At 41.4% G+C, this 21,531-nt stretch overlaps 1 protein-coding gene across 12 annotated transcripts in view; it reads left to right on the forward strand.

Moving 5' to 3' along the window:
- The window catches only part of ZBTB20 (zinc finger and BTB domain containing 20), an 876,097-nt gene that overhangs the window by 33,336 nt on the left and 821,230 nt on the right, over positions 1-21,531 (forward strand). For 8 of the 12 annotated variants that reach the window (XR_012800368.1, XM_075593658.1, XM_075593655.1 and 5 more), the window contains exon 1: positions 19,712-19,975. The exons of 2 other annotated variants lie outside the window; for them this stretch is intronic. The gene's annotated coding sequence lies outside the window, so the exon portion shown is untranslated. 2 more of the 12 variants (XM_075593657.1, XM_075593656.1) reach the window with 2 other exon arrangements.

The raw sequence follows: 21,531 nt of genomic DNA on the forward strand, positions 1-21,531 counted from the left end.
CACAGCACTGCTGATATTGTAAAACTTACCCAAGAAAGAAAAGTCTACAGAGATGCCTGTGAGAGCTACGACCTCTACAAGCAAAATATGCCCACCTGTAGGACTATCACAATTGGGGTATCTAGCAAATACAGTGGCAACAGCTGCAATAGCGCCTCCTGAGGTCAGGAAGAAAATTACACCTGATAGCCTAAAAATTGAGGACAAGATGCAGCGTTCCTGTAATGAACCCTACCCCACGGAAGAGTGTCCCTTCCAGTCCAATAAAGAGGAAGACATCTGTTACGGGGAACCCGAACCGAGTCACACCTACAAAACACCCCAAGAATGGTGGGGGTGCCTGAACTCGGCACGAACAGAAAAGGCCGCCCTCTATGATGACGAATATGGTCGACAAGAGAAAGAGCGGGAGCAGCAGATCACCCAATATTTCTGTCAGCCAAAGCAACTGCAAGAAAAGCCTGGCGTATAAAATGAAGCTGCTAAAGTATCAAATAAAGAAGGAGACCCCAGTATTCCAGATGGGACGGAGTCATCCAAAACAAAAAAGCGGAAAAAGAAAAGCGGTTCTTCACTTACCGTGGAAGGAACAGACACATCCGCAGATCCTGTGGAGGAAAAGGGGGACCGAGTTGCCCTGCAGTCTAGAGAAAATGGAGAATTCGTCCTGCGGTTAACCGAATATCCAGAGGGCCCCAAGGCAGAAGTCGTGTACCCCAAAGAAGTGTCTGTCCGGTGCCAACAGTGAGGAACCCTCAACCAACCATCCCAGGGAAGTGGAGGCGGAACCAGTGAGTGACGATCCCTTGACCAGCCCTGAAGATGCCCTGAAAAATGCCAGGCATGACTGTGATATGCTCCGTGAACAATTGAAACAAAAGGAAGATGGTTACACAGAGCTACAGAAAAATAACGTGAGGCTACAAAAAGATGTGCTCACAATTTACTCTTTAGCCAGGACAGAATTGGACGATCTCAAGACTGAGCTAGATACTGCAAATGCTACTATTTCCGCCATGGATGAAAAGCAGAGCAAATCTGATAAAATGGTGGCTACGCTAAAGCGGAAGTATGAGGAGGCACTGAAGCAGATGACAGTCTTCCAGCAAGAGGTTCACACTCTTCGCATAGAGCTGAATGCCTCACAACAGGAGGTCAACAGTGTCCGGATAGAGGTGGACGTATCTCAGAAAGAGGTTCAAACACTCTGCAGAGCACTGGATGCCTCACATCATGAGACCAACAGCTGCCGCACAGACCTGGAAGTTTCCAGAAAGGAACTACACAGTCTCACTGAGGAGCTGGACATTGCTAAAGAAACTATTGTCAATCTTGATACAGATCTCAAAGTCTCTCAGAAGGAGCGTCAGACCCTCAACCTAGAGAAGGAAGTCTCACGCCAGGAGATTGTCATTCTCAAAGCAGATGTGCGTAAATGGAAGGAGGACTGCAAAGAGGCCCTGAAGAATATAGAGACTGAAAAAGGAGAAAATTCAAGATTAAAAAGAGAAAACTCAAAACTGAAAGAAGAAGTCAAGGAAAAGTTTGAAGCAGAGCACCGACTGCAGAACCAACTGCAAGGTCTGCGTACACACCTCCAGTATGCTGAGGAGAAGCAGCAAACGCTGCAGGAAGAAAAGCTGCAGGCTGCTAAAGAGGTACAAGCGCTGCAGGAACGTCTGAATACCCAGTACGTCCCCACAGAGCAGTATGAGGAGCTAAAGGCCACGCTGCATGTCACCAGAGCATCATTGGAGGCGGAGCTTCGATACCAGGTGACTCTGTATGAGAGGGAGCGTGAGAAGGCTCAGAAACTGGAGCAAGAGCTGGAGAGACAGAGAGACTGTTCCATTGCCTTGAGTCAGTACACCAAGAGAAAACAGACGCAGCGGCAACCTTGACGACAAAAATTACAGAGCTCCAAAATATGAAGGAGACACTGATACAGACTCATAGAAAGCAAAGTGCGCAGATAAATTCCCTGAGAAGAGACTTGCAAGACGCACTCAAAAAACAGGGATCTCTCGCAGATGAGATTACAGTCCTACAAGGACAAGTATTGACCCTGACTAAGCGTCAGTATCCCACGACCACAAAAACCCATGAAGACAAGGGTACAGTGAGAGCTGGGAATACCGCTCGTCTGAAAGACAAGGTTGCAAAATTTGAACCACCTAAACATGCACTAGCAAAACCTTCAGCCACCCAACAGGCAACAAAAGAAGGTACACGTGCTGAATCAAAACCAGAAAAATCCTTAGCTGATGAAGCTGAGAAGATGGGACATTCTCTGTAAGTGGGTGTGGAATTGCAACTTAATCTCAAAGAGGCTGAACTAGCAACCCCATTGAGTGGGAAAAGGGCAGAGAGACAGCTTCAAGAGCAGAAAACTCAAATGGCTGTTTTTAAACGCTCTGCAACTGCTGCTATACAGTCTGCCTACAATAAGACAAGCACCCGACGCGAGGGAAATCTCATGACCACGCATGTAGAAAAAAGACTGTACTTGGAAAAAGTCCTCCTCCAGCGACTGAGGAGTGCTGATCTCAAGCACCTTCGGGAGGAGACAAAAATAAACTGGAGAAAGGGCTCCAATCCCAGCGGGACAGAGGGTTCTCTTCCTCCATCCACTCTCATTTAAGTCACAGAAAGATCTCGAAAGAGAGTGGAAGGATGGGCTTTGGCCGTGGTAAGCCCGAGCTTCCCACAAACAGGGGAGGTATGTAACAGGGGACTTATCCCTGTTCACAAATGTGCCTCTAATCCAGCAGTGTGGTGGTTAACTGCTGGTAGCAAATTAACTAACACCACCTGCCTGATTACAGGTGGTAGAAAAAGCCTGCCTTTGAGACAGGAAGTGACTCCTTAGCTCACGTGTGAGCTGAACTTTGGAGACAGAGCAGAGGTTCTTGAGTCTCCCAGGAGAGACTGACCAAGAGAACACAGATCTCTGGAGCTGACAAATAAGACTTCTAAACCTAGATGCTGACATTTTCTGTGCACACACGGGTGCGGTTCCAGGAGAGCAAAGAAGCTTACTCTACAGCAGCTAACAGATAAGACTTTTATTACAAGACTTTTTATATAGCTGTTCATTTCATGCTGTGTGTTTGGGGCGGGGAGACATGCTTATCTAAGGGAGTTGTGAACTGTATAGTATTTCACTAGAAATACTCCCAAGTGAATAGAAGCTTTGTTTCCCCCTTGTTTGGATGGTTTCCTGATGTTAAGGAAAAGGCACAATAAAGCCTTGTTATAATTTCACCTTACAAAAGTCTCCAATTGTGTACCTCTGTGAGCGTCCGTCTACACAACCACATCACTTCGAGGTCCCTTTGATCCCAAATAAGGCCAGAAACCCAGTACTTCTATTTACGTGGGGTTTATTTATAGGGGTTTAAGTAACATATTCGCAGGTCCACCGTCCCTTTAAGAAAACTAAAATAAAAGGCATAAATAAAAACCTATCCCGGTCAGGGATCTAACTTACTTCTTCAGCCCTGTCTACCGGGCAGCCAGCTAAGCCAGTTCCCACCCCAAAACATGCCCTGGCATAGGCAATAAAGAAACAGCATAGTCTTTTGTCATATTGTAGCAATAGAAAGGGTTTTGCTTATCTTAGTCCATCTGGCGATGTCCCTGCTTCAGCACGGCTCTTTCAGCAGTGTCTCTCACTCTCAGCTTCTTTACACTGCTTCAGCACGGCTCTCTCAGCAGCTTCCCTCACAATCTGCCAACTTCTTTAACCAGCCTCTGGTAGCTGGAGAGCCCCTTCTGCCTCCCTACTTCTCTGAGGGAAAACCGGACAGTCTCTCTCACTGCCTCTCTGGCTTTCTGGGTCAGGCTCAGCCTGCGACCAAACACTTCCTTGTTTTTCAGGAGATCAGCCCAGGCTGATTAATTAGATTTCTGGTGTTCTTGACAACTCCATGGAGGATTAACTCTTTCCAATACCTAGATGCCAGTGCTGGTATCACAAAGACTGTGGAAAAAGATCCAGGTCAACATCAGGCAAGCAGTCAATAGGCAAAAGAATCAGGCAGATCGCCACCGCAGACCTGCTGTGGACCTTAAACCTGGTGGCAAGGTCTGGTTGTCATCCAGGAACATCAGGCTGAAAGTCCCCTCTATGAAGTTTGCACCCAGATTTCTTGGACCCTTCGCTATCTCCGATAGGATCAATCTGGTTGCGTATCGCCTTGCTCTCCCGTCTTCCATGAGGATCCCTTCCGTATTTCATGTTTCACTTCTCAAACCTATGGTCCAGAATGCCTTTTTAATTTCTGGTTTCCCCCACTTCTCCTCTCGGTTCAAGGACAACCTGAATACGAGATCCAATCTATTCTTGACTCAAAAATACCCAGGGGATCTCTGCACTATCTGGTGCATTGGAGAGGTTTCGGCCCGGAGGAAAGATTCTGGATTCCGAGTCATCGGGTCCATGCAGCCAAACTGGTTCGCATGTTTCATGACAAATTCCCTGAGAAACCATTGTGGAGTCACCCGGAGATCGCTCCTAAAGGGGGGTGGGGGGTACTGTGAGGATTCGCCATCCTGGCAGTCGCAAACCGTCTCCTCACCTCAACAAATCTTCCGTGACGGACACTCGGGATGTGCGGTCTCGTGGTCCCACTACGCGCGCGCGGATCTTGCGCGGTCTGATTCCCCGTCCGCGGATTCTGTCTCCGCCCCCCACTGTGACGCACGATGGGTGCGTTCATCCAGCCTACCCGCTGATGCGCGTTCCAAGCCCCACCCCCACTCTGGTGATGTACAGGACCGGCGTGGGAGTGACGCTCGCCTCGGGCCCCGCCCCCTGACCTCTGTGACGCGTGGGTCGGCGCGCGATTAGTCCCGTCCCCATTCGCTCTAGTGATGGCCAGGACCAGCGTGGGAGTGACGGCGCCGCAGGCTCCGCCCTCTGACCTCCGTGACATGCGCGTGATGGGAAGAAAAAAGTATGGAGAAGGCTTTGAACGGCTCATGATCCGAAACATACCACATCATCTGTAAAACACGGTGGAGGCAGTGTGATGGCATGGGCATGCATGGCTTAAAATGGCACTGGGTCACTAGTGTTTATTGATGATGTGACAGAAGACAGAAGCAGCCGGATGAATTCTGAAGTGTATAGGGATATATTGTCTACTCGGATTCAGCCAAATTCAGCGAAGTTGATTGGACGGCGCTTCACTTTACAGATGGACAATGACCCCAAACATACTGCGAAAGCAACCCAGGAGTTTTTTAAGGCAAAGAAGTGGAATATTCTGCAATTGCTGAGTCAATCACCTGATCTCAACCCGATCGAGCATGCATTTCACTTGCTGAAGACAAAACTTAAGGCAGAAAGACCAACGAACAAACAACAACTGAAGACAGCTGCAGGAAAGGCCTGGCAAAGCATCACAAAGGAGGAAACCCAGCGTTTGGTGATATCCATGCGTTCCAGACTTCAAGCAGTCATTGCCTGCAAAGGATTCTCGACAAAGTATTAAAAATGAACATTTTATTTATGATTGTGTAAATTTGTCTAATTACTTTTGTGCCCCTGAAATAAGGGGACTGTGTATGAAAATGGTTGCAATTCCTAAACGTTTCACACAATATTTTTGTTCAACCCCTTGAATTGAAGCTGAAAGTCTGCACTTCTATTGCATCTCAGTTGTTTCATTTCAAATCCATTGTGGTAGCGTACAGAGCCAAAATTATGAAAATTGTATCAGTGACCAATTATTTCCGGACTTAACTGTATATATTTCATACTGATCCCTAGTGCACTGTTTGCCTTTTTCTCTCTTCTGTTTGTGAGGCCTCCTTCAGAAGTTCTGTTTAGAAGGTTTTGGAGTGTTCCAGCCAGCAGTAGCAGCAAAGGGAAACGTGTTCTGATTCCAAATCTATCTGTGGGAGAGCATGAGCGCGGTCTTGATATTTTGGAAGAAAGAACTCCATGTTAATCAGGATAAGTCCAAGTCAATAGAAGACAACATACAAAAGTGATTATTCTTGAGGGACCTACTGACCTTGAAACAGAAATTAAGTAAATCATTGGATGACTTTTAAAAAGGAAGTAGAAAACCTGAAGAAAAAAAAAGAAGACACAAGATTACATGATTTATCTCTGGTTTCAAAATGATACCGCATATCAGGACCTCAAGGGATTCCCACGCCAGAAAAAGAAACCCTTAGGAGAGTGGGATCTCATCTGGGAATAAAACATTAATCAAGCAGCAACAATACAACCAAGATCACAACATTTTGTGGAGACCAACATTAGTGTTAAAGCAATTAATATCCTTAAGAGACAGATCTAGGAAGATTACATTGTGAGCCTAAACAGGAAATGTGTTCTCTTTATGATTTCCACAACTCTAGTGATGGTTACATACATGAGGTTGAAAAAAAGTAATGTCCATAAGAGTTTAACCTATGTTAAATTTAGACGACCGATACTTATTCTATATTTGTTTTGACAGTATTTTAATCCAGAGGAAGGCAAACAAATACAACAAAATAAATTCCTTCCTGACTACAATAATGGCAATCAGATTTCACCATGGATCAACTTACTTCTCATGTTTATTTATTTGGTATATCCCTGTATAGCTTTCCTTTCTATAAAGATGCCCAACCTTTTTTTGAACATATCTATTGTATTTGCCATCACAGTCTCCATGGGTAATGAATTCTAAATGTTGGCCTTACTGTAAAGAACCCTTTCCTTTTGTTTCTGGTGAAATCTCCTTTCCTCCAACCTTAAGGGATAACCTTGTGTGTGTCATTTAAACTGCTCTTGGGATGAATAGTTCTTTTGAAAACTCCTTGTATTGACCCTAGTATATATGTGTATATAGTCGTTATATCCTCTTTCAGAAGCTTCTCTTCTAAAGTAAACAAATCTAATTTAGCTAGCATCTCATCAGAAGTCAAATTTTCCGTCCCTTTTTATTATTAATTTGGTGGCTTTTCTCTGCACTTTTTCTAGTTCCATAATGTCTTTTTTATGTAGTGGTGTCCAAAACTGTACTACATATTCAAGGTGTGGTCCTATGCTTTATGCAGTGTAATTATGTTTACTTCCCTTCCATCCATACCCCAATGAATGCAAGATAAAGTATTATTTGCCTTTGCAGCTACTGCCTGACATTGGACACTATTGCTAAGCCTGCTGTCTACAAGCACTCCTAAATCCTTCTCCATCAAGGATTGATCTCATTTTGCCACATTTAATTTTTAAGTAGCCTGTGTATTCTTGTCCCAAATACATAACCTTACATTATCTGTATCAAAGAGGCAATGAAAGCACAGTGTATTTTTTTGTTTGTTTGTTTGTTTTTGAACATACGATTGAAGCAGGATGTCTCTGCACTGTTGCACCCCGTTCATTTTAACTTCGGGGACCCTTTGCTTCATAGATACTTACCTCTATAGGGGGTACTTGTAGCAGTTCTGGCTGGGCTTGCTGAGGTTTATGTACTGTAATGACGACTTCAAAGCTCCCAAGTCCCATGGGCCAATAGGAAGCCGTAACATCCTATTGGCCTTCTTGACCCGTACCGTTAAACAGAATAGAGATACTGGCACCCTCTATGGATGGAAGTATCTCTTGAAGCAGGGGGTCCCCGTAGTTGAAATTGATGGGGTTCAGTTCAAGAGACCCACTGCTTTAATCATAAGCAAGAACAACAACAAAAAAACGCAGTGCTTTGATTGCTCCTTTAAATTTCATCAGCCATTTACTTCCCCAATTTTCTACCCAAGTCCTGGAGAGAAATTACATCCTGCTTTGATTTTACTACCTTACACAATTTAGTGTCATCAGCAAAGATGAAGACTTTGCTCTCTATGCAAACCTCAAGTTCATTAGTAAACAAGTTAAAAAGCAGTGGTCCCAGTACCGACCCACTTGTAACTTTAGCCCAACCTGAAAAGGTTCCATTTATCGACAAGCCTGCCAAGCCAGGGCATAAGGCGCCTGAAAGATGCCTTATGAGAAGTGGGGTTCTGTCTGGCCCGGCGAGATCAAAACCAATGGCCTCTGCTATTCAGGGCAGCTTTTCTAGCAGTGAGCTAAGGCAGCTGCTGGATAGCGGTTCTGCCACAGCATACTTTTTGTGATGATGCTCGTCTCAAACCAGGAAGCCGACCGCAGGGCTGAGGCAGGAGATGGAGACTGACCACAGGCCTCGGAACTGAGACCTGATAGAGTAGGCCAATCCGAGTCACAGACCAAGTCGAAGTAGAGTGCAGAGACATAGTCGAGGTAAATGTGGGCCGAACGCAAGGCAGAATCCAAGTCCAGGCAAAGAGTCGGGGCAGATACCTTGCTCGGGCACTGACTGGAAGCAAATGGCTGCAACAGAAATGTCTAAAACAGGGTTAGCCAATTATTAGTCTCCATGTTAGTTTAAGACGAAATGAGGCCACTTCCTGGATGCGACGGCAGGTCCTGACACTTTTTTAATCTTTACTACTTACTGCTCATACCTGTTGCCAGTCAGCCTCGTGTGCACTCCCCCTGGCTTCCTTTATAAGCTGATCACTTCCACTTATTGGTTGCCATATCAATGTGCTTTTGTCCTTGCATGAAGCCCTGCTACCAGAGCATCTATCCGTCTGATTTGCTTGCTGCCCTATCTGCCTGACTACGCTCAGGACCTTTGCCTTCCCTGACCCCTGATGCCTGACTGCGTTGTTACCTTCCACCTGCCCTGACTGTATGTATGTATGTATGTATGTATGTATGTATGTATGTATGTGTTACTTTTGTAACTTGTATTTTTTTTTAATTAGAATCCCAAATACATTTGTGCAATATTCTATATTAGTGTCCTCCTCATTCCTTATATCCTATTTGTTTGGGGATTGGGACATTTTCCCTATATTTATGTGCTATTAAGATTGACACTTTTTCACAGTTTCAGAAATAATATTATTCAAGATTTAGCATGTTAAAGATATTTGTTTCTTGCCGGATGTGCACTTTTAAGCGCACCAGATAGGCACTTTATTTTCTTGTAGGCTTTCAGTACATTAAGAACCATTTCACACACTGGAGGTGGTTTGTCGGTAGTAAAATGAAGTGGCTATGACTCTGAATGAGGCGGAGTAGCCAGCAGCGTGAGATAACTTTTTAGTAAATCAGTCTACAAACCACACAATGCCACATGATCATACCACACAATTTGAAGCCGTTTTTACCGCTGTTTAGTAACTTTCCCCTAATGTGAAAGAAACCTGAACAAGATTCCCCACTTCAAAGAGAGTCCCAGTACCACTTGGCTGGTATTTTTCCCATGAGAATGTTTGTGTTTGATGCTCTACTACAGGAAGCACGGCCAAAAAAAATCAGAAAATAATTCATATGTAACTGTTTTGTATTTTAGTATTTAGAGCACAAAATGGAAACTGGAACACTGCACCCACTGTCCTTTTTTTAATTTGTGCTTCTGTGTTGAATTCAATTGTATATCAGGCTATACGTTTATACTGACCTTGTATATTATTTTGTGGAGTTGAATGCATGAATTGTATTATTGAGAGAGCAATATATCAAAGGTTTATTTTACGTTTGTTCAAAGAAATTGTCAAATTCAATGAAAACATGCTAGTGCAAAAACAAAGGTTTTATATATTACTAATATTATTATATATACCATGTATGAACAACAAAAGCTGCCCTGCATTTTTCCTTTTTTGGCACCGTAAAATATGTTCTATATTGAAGGAACCATTTACAGTGTTTCAAATGAAGTAGTGAGTTGATTGTGCTCTGAATATGTGAAATGTATTTTGGATTGTATCTGAGGGCCCTATTCCGTATTCTCAAAACGTGCACCATTCGGCTTTGCACAACCTCGCGGACCTCTTTACCCCTAAATATTTTTCCACGTTTCACCTCATTTAATAAAAATGCAATCGCCAATATTTTCAGGGGGCAGCTAAAGAAGAGGCAGCTAAAGAAAATATTTCCAAACCTAAACAAAATGCTTGCTATTTTTCCGTTCGGCCAATAATACATACAAATGTAGCCAACGGTCTTGCAACTGCAGGTGCGCTGCAGCAAGACACCGCCAACACACCAACTGGAGTAGCGGCTATTTTAAATCAGCCGCACGTGAGAAGGGGGCGGAGCTGACATGCTATTTCACTCGTGCGAACATGACAGTGGGTACAGTAATGTCTACTACATCTGTAGTAAAAAAAAAAACATTTAATCAGGGCTGCTTCAGGTATCGCTTTAACCTTCATAAGAGCGCTTCTGTTCTTATTCGTATTGTTTTTGCAACAACGTTGGATGCACTTTATTTGGGGTGTATAAAATTAGGCCCTAAGCGTTATATGTTAAAGCTGCAGTTCAGGCAATATCCTGCATGTGTGTTTTTTTTAATAAATCAGTTCTGTAGTAAGAAAAAATACTTTTTGCATTTTCTGTTTTAAAAAAAACAACTTTGAAAGACCAATTTTCTTGTATTCTATTTTAACAAGCATGCTTGTTCCTATAGCAACGATTTACATTCCCCATATTTAAAGATGTCGCCAAACTTTGCCGATCAATAGACTGAGAACAAATTGACCGGCAGCTATGCAGTTCTTTAGGTAATTAGAGATTGCACACATGAAACTATTGAAGTAAAAAAAATTAATTAAAAAAAAAAAAAGACTGAACTGCAGCTTTAATGAGAAAAGTAGAATGACACACAGGTACAAGTACAGGCTAAAATATACAAGCTGCTTTCAGGGATATTCGGGAGGAAATTGACGGAGAGCACTTCCATTTGCAGAGATGGTGGGAGTCCGAGTTGGCGATGTACCAATATGATAGTAATCCCATGGTAATAGAAGTGGACAGTAAGTCAATATTGACATTTTCGATTATTGTGGTGTTACCATCAGTCAGAGGTGGAAGTCCTTGTTGTGTGAGAAATGACTAGTGACCAGCAGTTTAAGACACAGCAGCTTCAAAAAAGACAGCCAATGTAAACGGGATGTGGGCACCCGTCCTTTACAGCAGTGGTGCTAAACTCCAGTCCTCAGGGGATGGGATTAAGAGGAAAGGAGCAAACACAGGGCAAATTGATCCTCCAGGGAAAGACTGGTACCAAGATTGGTACCCAGTACTCCAGTACTCAAGATTCCCCCCCAGCCCCAAACAGGTCAGGTTTTAAGGATATCCCTGCTTCAGCACAGGTGGCTCAATGACTGATCCCGTCCCCACTCCTTTTTCTGGTGTTTGGGGGGAAATAAGGGTATTTATTTCTTTATTTTGTTCATGTTCAGTATCTTTAAAAACAAATTTAACTTGTAATGCATGTTAAAACTAAATGCCTTTCAAATGACCTATTTTTAGCAGTCATAGATTTTTTTTTTTTACATTAATTAAAACAGTTAATGATGTCTTTAATCCTTGTGAACAGATATTTATTGGATTATTTTGGTTTAATCCAAATAAATTCTTATAAAATAATTGTAATATTACATTTTTTATGAAACCATATTTTATTGTTGCAACAAATAAGTGATCAGCACTCATTAATATAAATGTATAAAAATATTTATTTAAATAATTGAATTGTAAAATATAATTTCTAGAAATGTAAATTTAGTTTAGTTTACAAGTATAAAAAAAAAATATACATTTATAAACAAAAAGAGTCAAAGAAATAGAGAATAGGATGTGAAAAGACAATTAACAACAAAAATGCATACAAAAATTCTACTTAAAAAAATTATAAATGTTTTTGAAAAAATAAATGTATTTTGCAAAATGATTCAATGATGAGTATGAAGTCTCAAACGGGGCACTGAAAGGTCTCCTTTCGATTTAACGTCTCTTTATGTCCGGTATATTACAACAGTCCCAATAGTACATACATGCCTCTCCACAATATTCCTGAAAATATAGTCCTCTGTATTGATACCCAATTGTCCTTCCTCTTCTCCTAATCGAGCGATGTGAGCTTACAGACCTCACTGGCCCTATTTCAACGCATGCGTTACTTCTGCTGGATGCTATTTTAGACTACAGAAGCCAATGATGTATTCAGTTTAATGGGAAACATTGATACACCAGAAGCACCAATACTGTACACCATCTTAAAAATAGGTACACCCACATACTGTAGAACAGTTAACCATTGGGAGAGGATATACTATCTAGTTCCATCAGCGGAACACCAGATCAAGTCCCATAACATAGATGAGTATAATGCACAGAAGGAGATAGCTGATCTTGTCTTCTCTCTGTTCAAAGTTCAATTGAGACGGTTTCATAAAACATGAATATAATCAGTAATCACATAACCATGATCTTATCAATATTTACTGGGTCAATATTTTTATTTATTTTTGAGAAACTTTGTTTATACACTTATACTAGTTTGTCATCCTGGTATAAAAACCCTCTCTGCACCGTAATCCCAAAATGAAAAAAAAAAATAACCTATCTCCATACAAGCACTTAGCCTGCAGTATAGTATATACATGTAGCCCTATTTCCCTCTAATGTGAAGGGTCTACTAGTGCTGGCGATACCTGTCGGCTCACAGGGATCTGAGCCTCAGCTACTGGGAGCCTGGGGTAACGAATAACTGTGGCAGCGCCTCCACCTGCACTGGATCCCAATTGGATGGGATAATCCCGAGCAGGAACTATTAATAACAGTCCACAGATTATAAGAATAACAATAATAACATTTACTGTGAGCAATAACCATAAACCACATGCAGGCAATAGCATTACTAATGGTTACAGTTATACCTCGCCGCGCAGGGCGTTGTCCTACCACTGTGTATCCCCACACCGTGTCCACAGTACCAGAGGTGTCCTTTGGTCACTTCACCCAATAAGTGTCCCCAAAAGATGCACACCCCTCTAGGCGTGATCAGCGCCTTATTATACAGGTGTTGGTGCACGTTTGGTGAACGGTACCTGTCGGGTTTGTCCACACCCAGGCACGCTAAAAATGAGAAGCAGGGGTCCGACGATCAACGATATCCTCTGCTGGATGGGATGCCTCCCTCTGGAGTGACTTCCGCAATGATGGTTGCTCCCCCTCTGGCAGTCTGGTCACAGACTGCAGCAGCAATAGTTCAAATGAAACCACTGTGGCCCTAAGCTGGCTACTCACTAAAAGGGCAGGATCCCTAACTGAAGGGGTCTTCCCTAAAGCAGCCACAATCTGGATGAGTTGGGGCCTATCTGGGGCCTAGGGGATCTCTGGCCTAGTGCAGAGGGTCACAGACCCCTGCACCTATACAACCTTCCCTAGCTGTGTCCCTGCTCCACTGACAGCAAGCCCTCAGAGCACCAACTGTAACAACTGCTTCGGCAGGGAATCCTAACACTCCATTGGCCGGGGCTAGTCACCTGACTACGCAGCAACCTCCCTTCTCCCAAGCTGCAGCGGAGGTAAAAGCCAAACCAGGGAACCCAGGCCACATACATATATATAGGTTTGAGCAACACAGAGGGTCTCCCAGAGAAAAACATCCAACTCCTCACAAAAATAATTCGATGTACTATAACTAACCCATTTTGATAGAATTTTCCATGACTTGTAGATGATATTTTAGTGGCTGTACATGTCTTATATTTTTGTCTTATTTTAAGTAAAAATGTTTTGCGTAAATAACAAAAACAGTTTGTTTTCCGCTAAACCTAAACTGGGGAACCTACATTTGTTAAATAAAGAGAACATTTGAGTAGGCAATTTTTAAATGTTGCCAAAAAATAGTGTAATGAGGCGGTCACTGCTGCCGCAAGGGTATAGAAGTTCCACACGCCATAAAAATAAAGTTTGGTTTATTAGTGCATATATACACAGAGCAAATCTGCCACAGAGCGAACTCTGACGCGTTTCGTCACACCAGTGACTTTGTCAAACTGGTGTGACGAAACGCGTCAGAGTTCGCTCTGTGGCAGATTTTCTCTGTGTATATATGCACTAATAAACCAAACTTTATTTTTATGGCGTGTGGAACTTCTATACCCTTGCGGCAGCAGTGACCGCCTCATTACACTATTTTTTGGCAAGATTTACTTCGACTGGAGCACGCTGACTTCCTCTTCCGGTTCAGTGATTCCTGACGTCATCGTTGACCGGAGACCCGGCGCGTCAAGATTGTGAGTGCTTGCTTCTCTTGTTCTCCCTTCCCCTACCTCCGCAGTGAGGATTGCTTGTTCGTGGGTGACACCGGGTGTAGGAGGGTTGTGGCGGAGAGTAGCGGTTGCTTAGCGGGTGTTCCTGGTTAGGGAACACCGCGGTACTACTGCTTTTATTCCTCCTCACCACTTTATACCCCTACCCGTTGTTTGTCACATGGCACGATCAAAGCGGGGAGTCTCAACATCAGGCTTATTCATTATTGGGATACTGGACTGAAGAGTGTTCTATTTTTATGCAATTATTGCAATTATTGTTCTGGACTATACATAGTATATATCTGTGGACAATTTGTAGCACCAGTGTTCTCCTGGGAGAGATTCCAGGATACTTGCAATTTTTAAATGTTGACCAAGGTGAACTTAAGAACGTGTATTTCTACCTGTGATTGCCGTTTGTGAAAAGGGTGATCTGATCATTTGTAGTAATATTAGAATTGGGAGAATGAGTATCTCTTCTGTGGTCACTTAAAGCAGCAGTAACATTCCCATTTCCCCACCCCTTAAACTAGTAGTGGCCAACTCCAGTCCTCAATGGCCACCAACAGGTCAGGTTCTAAGGAAATATCTGCATCAGCATAGGTGGCTCAATCAGTGCTGAAGCTGGGATATCCTTAAAACCTGACCTGTTGGTGGCCATTGAGGATTGGAGTTGACCACTCCTGCTCTAAACCTTGTTTCAGTTCCAAGGGGCCCGCTGGTTCCCATCCTGGTAATAAAAACAAATGTAAAAAAGGGATGGTTTAAGAGAAAATGGGTAGGGGGAATTAGGCTGAATAAAGAAAAAAAGCTAGATTGTCAGTGCGCATTAATTAACTGTAAGTTAATTCTGATTGTGGTACTTAAATATAGTTCAGACTACAGTGTCTATGTATCAAGTAGCAGTTGTGCGCCAATGCATTTACGTTAAAATAAATAGCATTTTATTTAAAGTATTTGTACTCTGGTATTATTTGGCGGATAGATACTGCTGTGTTAGTATTCTGTGCAAAAACCACACATACGCCACCTTTACGGTGACCAAGAAAAGAGCGCAAAAAACCTTCAAGAAAAGGAACGCACGCAGCACATTTCTTAATACATACACCTGCGCCACCATGCAAAAGTAACTGCCCTAAGCTGCTCGCACTTGCCCTATTAATGATGTCGTCGCAGAAATACCCACAAATGGCACCACTAAGATTAATACATATACGCTGCTTGGTGCCAGTATTTTTGAAGCGCGATTTGCAACAAAGAAGGACTTTGTGGCTAAATTTAGTCTTGAACCCTTTGTCCTGTTACTAAACAATATGTCATCTTTGTGTTACTGGGGCTGTCGGGCTGATTTCAAGTGTGTCAGTGCATATGTTTATGTAGTCTATATTCTGTAGGAATTTTAAAGAGGCAATCCAAGCAGCTTTAAATATATTATATATATATATATATATATATATATATATATATATATATTTGCATGTCATTCCCCAGAATCCCTTGCTGCAGTGGAAGTGCTGTGTGCTGGGTGATAATGGTGAAAGGCGGGGTTGCAGACCTGCCTAAGACATGCAGATGAGCATACAGTTGTATTTACATTTGTATATATATATATATATTTATATATATATATATATATATATATATATATATATATATGCAAATACAACTGTATGCTCATCTGCATGTCTTAGGCAGGTCTGCAACCCCGCCTTTCCCCATTATCACCCAGCATACAGCACTTCCACTGCAGCAAGGGATTCTGGGAAATGACATGCAAATGAGCACACAGTGTCACTTTTTGCCTCAAAAACCATTTTTAACATGGTTCCCTATAGGCTTAAGCTTGCTGCATGGTCACAGCTTTGAGCACAGCCAGGGTTAAGGTGCATACCCAGAAAACCACCCACAGACAGCTGTTTCGACGTTAATGGGTCTCATCAGTGTGGGGTTGATTTTAACTGGGTATGCAAAGAGGCTATGGGATAGGCTATACCATAATACTGAGTTAAGTTATGGGGAGTAAAAAAAGTGACAAAAACCATCCACAGGAAAGCATATTTGCTTTCCCGTGGAGGGTTTTTGTCACTTTTTTTACTCCCCATAACTTAACTCAGTATTATGGTATATATATATATATATATATATATATATATATGAAAAACAGGCGCACTCCTAGTGTATTAAAGTATATAAAAGTTTTATAGGACTATAACATATAAAAAGCCACACACTCACAAACAGAGTATAAAATCAAGCATGTATGAGATATACTCAATCGCCATAGAACTGCAAGGGTCCACACCAAATGTTCCTTTGGTGCCTCCTCTGCTGTAACCGGTAGCTCAGCAGGATGTATGGATACTCCAGGAACCGGATGATGTCATCACTCAGCGTCCCATATAGACACCTTCAACTGGCACTGTTCACCATAGAATGCTGCATATAACCGCAGTCAAGGGAAACTCTGCAGCCCAAACACAGTCCTCAATAGTCAGTGACGAAACACGTAGGGCGTTTCCTAAAGTAGCGAGCTTAGCAGCTGATTTTATTACTCACGAGCAGAGAGTGTATTATTGCGGCTATTGAGGACTGTCTTTGGACTGCCGAGTTTCCCTTGACTGCGGTTATATGCAGCATTCTATGGTGAACAGTACCAGTTGAAGGTGTTGATACCGGAGGATATCTCTATATGGGACGCTGAGTGATGACATCATCCGGTTCCTGGAGTATCCATACATCCTGCTGAGCTACCGGTTACATCAGAGGAGGCACCAAAGGAACGTTTGGCGTGGACCCTTGCAGTTCTATGGCGATTGAGTATATCTCATACATGCTTGATTTTATACTCTGTGAGTGCGCTTTTTATATGTTATAGTCCTATAAAACTTTTATATACTTTAATACACTAGGAGTGCGCCTGTTTTTCTTTTGTTTTTTCAGATATCCTTGGGATTTGGTGATCCATATATTATATACTTGATTATGTATATCTGTGGACTCTAACTTGTGGACTGGTTCATATATTTGTATTTTTTATATTTTTTCTTTTTTATTAATATATATTTTTAGTATTGTCTATATAGTCTAGTCTACTATTATATACAGTTGCTATAGTAAATATATCGCCTTTAGGTATCTATTGGTCATATAGCCTGAATATTATATCTTGTCTGACACAGGTAATTTCAATCTAAATCAGTATCACTAGGGCACTACTCCCAATATTTATATATATATATATATATATATATATATATATATATATATATAAAAATATTGGAGTAGCGCCTTAGTGATACTGATTTAGATTGAAATTACCTGTGTCAGACAAGATTGAAATACACACACACAGCCTTTGATTACATTTATTGAAAACTAATTATAGGCATACCCCGGTTTAAGGACACTCACTTTAAGTACACTCGCAAGTAAGGACATATCGCTCAATAGGCAAACGGCAGCTCGCACATGCGCCTGTCAGCACGTCCTGAACATCAATACCAGCTCCCTCCCTGTACCGAAGCGGGGAGACTATAGAGCCTGTTACAAATGCGTTATTTACATCAGTTATGCACGTATATGACGATTGCAGTACCGTACATGCATCGATAAGTGGGAAAAAGGGAGTGCTTCACTTTAAGTACATTTTCGCTTTACATACATGCTCCGGTCCCATTGCGTACGTTAATGCGGGGTATGCCTGTACCTAAGCTGTTGGTCGATGAATTCTCCTGTGATCGATCAGCAAAATCCTGCTTCCCAGGGTTCACTAAATGGCCGCCTTTCAGTTTCAAATCAATTCTTCAGTCAGTGTAACTCAGCAGCTACAATGTATTCTGATATTACGAAGCTAACATTATCTATTGCTACAGTTTGCAGCTCAAACCGCTGGTAATATTGGCAACACATTATCACAGGAAAGTGTTACAAATATCTTGCACTGCTGGGGAGGTGGGCTAAAACCTGCTATAGAAATCAAAGGATGCTCAGTATATTACAACTCATTAAAAATTACATTAAAAGTTGAATTTTAAAATAAGAAAAGTAGTACTGTAAGTATTATCTAATACTGCAGAACTGATTTATTAAAAAAAAATACACATGTAGAATATTGCATGGATTGCACCTTTAATTTCTAACCTGCAAGTAGAAACGCACCCCAATTGGATACTGTAGGGTACCTTGCACTACAACATCCTGCCACCTGCTCTAGCAGTTAAAGTATCTGGAAGAATTGAATCAGTTCTGTCTTGTGCTGGGAAATTGTTTAGGCAATATGCATTTAATCTTAATGTAGCTTTCTAATGACATTTCTAATATAGCCATTCATATGGCTTCTGTTTAAAACGAACAACAGTATATAATATGTATCTTCTGCAATGCCGAGTGCACTTTAAAGACCTGCGAATGTATATTGAATACATTGCAAATGTAGCTTGTTGTATGTATACAAAAGGGAGAATACCTAGTTTCCAGGGCTGTGCCAGAGTTAAAAATTCAGCAAGTGCTGTTAAATATTAATTGTGAATGTTCAGTGGTAATTATTTATGTTTGGACTTTTTATGGTTAATGTATAAGAGGAGGCCAAGACAACCCTTTCACTTCCAGTTTGGGGGGTTTCTCCTAATCCTGTTATATGAAACCCTGGCATTGTAACAGGTAATATTTTTATATGCTAAAAGTGAGAAGAAAGGAAAAACTATCGCACAGGGAAAAAATATAATACTGCTCAGATTTTATTGTCTGCATTTCAAACCGTAATATAATAACTCTAACACAAAGTTTACATTTTTCATTAAGGTCATTTTAATTTGCTGGCAGTAAGGATGTCATTTTGTGCCACTTTGCCCAAAAGGATGAGGTGCAATTTTTATCCGGTCTCCAATTTAAAATAACCTTGGCCACAGTTTAAGTGGGCAAAGGTTCCTTGTAGCATTTATTCCTGTCCCTGTAACGCTATGTACTATATGCATTGCACCTGTTCAGGCATAAGCGCTGCACATTATTAGAGCTGTGGGCACAGGCACTCCCTGATATTTTGCTTGCTGGGATCAAGCAAATGATAGGTTTAGGAAATAATGCTTTATCTTCAGATCAGTTTCCTTCTGTTGTCTGGAGAAACCTGTCTTTCTCATGACTTCAGAATCATCCGTGGGCTTTGTGACGTTCCTCTATGTAAACAGATTTACATTTATTTATGTTTTACACCAAACTCACATGATGCAGCTTATAATATTATTGGAAAAAGCAATGATGTAATTCTCAATTTTTGTCATTGAATAATACTATACAATCTCCCCACAAAGTCTTACATTTATATATACATATATATTAATGTGTGTATATATATTAATATTAATTGCCTAAAACAATGCTTTACCCACACTGGTGCATGATAGAAAAGGTGGGGCTGGCTGGTTTCAAACTGTTTGTTTCCTAGTCCTTTGAATTGATATCTTTCCCAGTGTGTTAGGCAAGCAGTGCTGAACCTGTTGCTGCAGTAGCCGAGTTAGTATTTTGCTTGCTAGATAGGAGGAAGGAGGGCTGTCTGCTGTCTGGTAGGAGGGCATTGTCTGTGTCTTTCTCTCTCTGTCACACACACACACACATACTCTTGCTAGCTCTTTCTATCTCTCTCTCCCTCTCCCTCTCTTCTACTCTCTCTCTCTCTCCAGTCTCTGTGGTCTGTAAGGTAGGTTGCAGTGTGTGTATATACACAACATCAAGAGCAGGAAAATGGACTCATTAGGGAGGCAGGCAGTCATTACCACTCATACTGTAGTTCCAGGGAGACTCCGATTATGAGAAGAGAAACTCAGCTCTGGGGGACAAGGTAGGCCAGTTAACTTTAAAAAAAAGAGGAAATAAAACCCAGTTTTATTTCCTCTTTGCCTTTTTTATTTATTTTCTGATTTCCAAAATGAATAGTGCAAGTTACAAATACAATATTAGCCTGAAATGCTTAACATGTTTAATGGGCCTACCCCAAAATTATATTTAAATTTGTATTTCCCTGGTATTTATGTATTTATGGGCGAGACCATACATTTGAACATGATTACTTTTTTATGCCTTAAAAAAAAAACGTTTTTGTTTCTCTCCAGTGCTTTCCTAATCAAATCAATATCTCTCACTCTGTTAAAACTATCCTCTTCATATTTTTTTTTACAGTCTATGTTCTTCATGTCTGCAATTTAATGCATTATATTCATCCTATTTACTGCTTGGGTGCTGATTTACCTAATTGTTTGGAGCTACATAATGCTGCTCGAACTCAGACTGCTTGCCGTTTGTCCTTTTTATATCAAAGTTCACATCTTTTGTTTAAATTATATAAAAAGAGAAAGCCGTAACAGGTTGCTGTATACTGGACTTTGATTTTTTTTATTTTATTCTCATCTCTTTTATTTATTTTGGACAACAGCTAGTATTGCATTCCTCCCACCCCCGGATTTATGTTAGCTGTGTTTATTTTGAAGAAGGGTGGGAGATTTAAGGGGGATTTAATATTGTCTACTCCAACTTTTTAGTTTCAGAGCTAATCTTCCTTTGGCCATCATTCTGAATATGAAATCAAACTTTGTAACAGGTAGTCTACAAAACAGAAAAGTCCCCACTATTGGGTGTGTCTGTATATGTCTGTGCACAGTATGTCTTTGGTAGGATAAGGGGGTGTGTGGGTATCTTTGTCCTTGGTGGAGAGCTATTAAATATGTAGAGCCATTTTGTCCAGAAAGACGAACACCGTTTTAATAAAATCAGTGAAATGTGGAAGAAAAGGCTGCACAGTTTTTGGTTTCCTTTTTGCACGTGAAAGCCCTTGGTCATTGTTTACAAAGCTTTTTCGGCAGGGTTACATCTGTCCCGAAGCATGAGGAAACCGATATGTTTGAAATTAGCTTTTTTTTTTGTGTGTGCATACTGTGCCTTTGCTTATTTAGGATCTTTCGGGGAGTAAAACTACTGCTTTGTTTGTTATAAAAAAAATAAAAATGAGCACCGACATTGAGAGCACAGTTATATAAAGGGTTTAGGAAAATCTCAATGCATTTTTAGAAAAAGGTTGTCCTACAAAATGAGGGTAAACATAGAGAAGGTGAACGTTCTCTTGCGAAAAGCTATTTTTCTCTGCAGGAGCAAGTGTCAGAGTTTTGTGTTATTTACTTTGGTACAGTTGGCCTTTTCCTCTTAAGACACACAGGATTGCGTAGTAATACAATGCCAGATCCACTTAAATTCTTTATTAAAACCCATTGGTTGCTAGTTACTGACCACTTTTAGTTGAATGCAAATGGCTTTCACATCCAACAGGTATGTGATGTCCCTTTATAGCTCCCTTATGCTGCAAGCTGTTTTATTACAGTAACTAACGCTAACTTAGATCAAAGG

Source organism: Ascaphus truei, chromosome 3 (assembly GCF_040206685.1).
Source record: "Ascaphus truei isolate aAscTru1 chromosome 3, aAscTru1.hap1, whole genome shotgun sequence".
Lineage (NCBI taxonomy): Eukaryota > Metazoa > Chordata > Amphibia > Anura > Ascaphidae > Ascaphus > Ascaphus truei.